Here is a 1,997-nt window from a genome sequence, read left to right as displayed (position 1 = left end):
TATTGGACAAAGTATTCTTCGGGGCTACACAGGATCTGATTAGTGGATATTGAATTCCAAAGTGTATTTATGTTTAAATACAAAATACCTCCCCTTCCCCAGATCCTACATGTTGTTCTATGAGTTATATCTATGAAATAACATTCACTAATCATAACTATAGCATATTATAACTATACTGTAGTAGCATCATAGCCATACTCTTTCATTTGAATGAATGAATGAATGAATGAATGAATGAATGGTCTTTATTGTCATTGCTATAGTACAGGTAACAAACAACGACATTTGGGAGGGGTGGCTCCCCTGGTGCTAGGAAAGAAAAAAAAACTAAAAAAACAAGAAGGGAAAGGAGCTGGTTTACATAAATAAAGGCTATGTACACTATCCACTATACTATACTGTACAGATAAAACGACTAGGGTTGTCATATTGCACATAGTGTTATTGCACATTCATTTAGTATATTATTAAACAGACAAACAATGTAGATATGACTATGCTACCATTTCTTCACTAAAGCACAGTCCAGACTCTGGTATGATGAAAATAGAAGAATCCAAGTGCAAAGAAATAAAAGCAATGTTTTCACTCTCTTAAATTCTGGTTCATAAATGTCAAAGGAGTTAATGGATGTCACAGGTATTCCAGAGAGACAGTGGTTGACTGCGTCTGCGTTGTGTGTCACTTTTCTCCCTCATATTGTTAAAAGACGTAGACCATTTTATATTCTCCTGGGCTGAATGGCTTTGAACTTTAACAGCTCAATGGAGAAAGGAGCAACACAATTGCATACCTTTTAAAAGGTGATTTACCCCCATGCTGTGATAATGGCAGCAGCCATGGCTCCCATTGGCAGTAGAATTAAAAAACAAGTACTTGTTCTGAGGGGATATGTGAAGTGTGTCAAATGTCTGGATACTGGAGTAGTCTTTTTCTAGTAGCAGAGGAATAGGTCAGTAAGTGTTCCCTCGTTCATGACTACTTTTGAAATTGTAAACAATCAAGTCTGTAGTCTGTGTGTAGTGTGCGTGTGTGTGTGTGTGTGTGTGTGTGTGTGTATGTGTGTCTAAATAGCTACAGGGTAATTTCAAATTTCAATTTCAATCAGTTCCACATGAATGAATGAATGAAGATTAGATTTTGGGTAACACCTGAGTTGTTCAGTGTGTACTAACTGAAATAAAATATGTCAAGTTCATATGAGGCTTAATCAGAGGAGTTACAGTGTGTGTGTGTGTGTGTGTGTGTGTGTGTGTGTGTGTGTGTGTGTGTGTGTGTGTGTGTGTGTGTGTGCGCGCGCGCGTGTGTGCTGTACAAGTCACCGACCGTCAGGACAGTGCTGCCTCAGATCTGTGAACAACTCAACAGTTAATCTGATATAGATTTGTTCCATGTGCATGGTGTGTGACACCATTTGTTGTGTGCAGCAGTAGATAGACACAGTCTATCCAGGGTCCATTAGGCTGCACTGTGACTGTGTGCCTCCTACGAAATGCTCCATCTTTTAAGTTTAAAATAGTTGTACTCAATGAATACATATTTCAGTGTGTGTCATGGCTATGGCATTACGTGAGCTTAGAATTATAAGGTTCTATCTCCGTTTAGGGTAGTTCAGAGATATTGAGCGTCAAAGTTTTTACATTCCAATATGTTGTGTGAGATGGAACCTTTGTATTTTATGAATTAATAACTCAAAAATGTCAACATTTTAAAAAATAACACCACACAGGCATTAATAAACACCTAATGGATCAGATTATGTAAAAAAACTAAATTTTGACAAAAATTGAGATAGAACCTTATAATTCTAAGCTCACTGTATGTCATGGCTATGGCATTAACTCTTCTTGGGTTTCTGTGCGCTCGCTCAGCGGGCAGTGAGCACTGATGCTGCATAGAGGCGAGTCGCTCGCTGTAGTCAGGCAGCGAAGGAGTGAAAAGTGAGCGAGCGGAGAGGGGAGCGAGCGCGCGCGCGAGAGAGAGAGAGGGAGAGT

The sequence above is a fragment of the Nansenia antarctica genome, assembly GCF_963989245.1.
Source record: "Nansenia antarctica genome assembly, chromosome: 5".
Lineage (NCBI taxonomy): Eukaryota > Metazoa > Chordata > Actinopteri > Argentiniformes > Microstomatidae > Nansenia > Nansenia antarctica.
Note: the sequence above shows the minus strand (reverse complement) of the source record.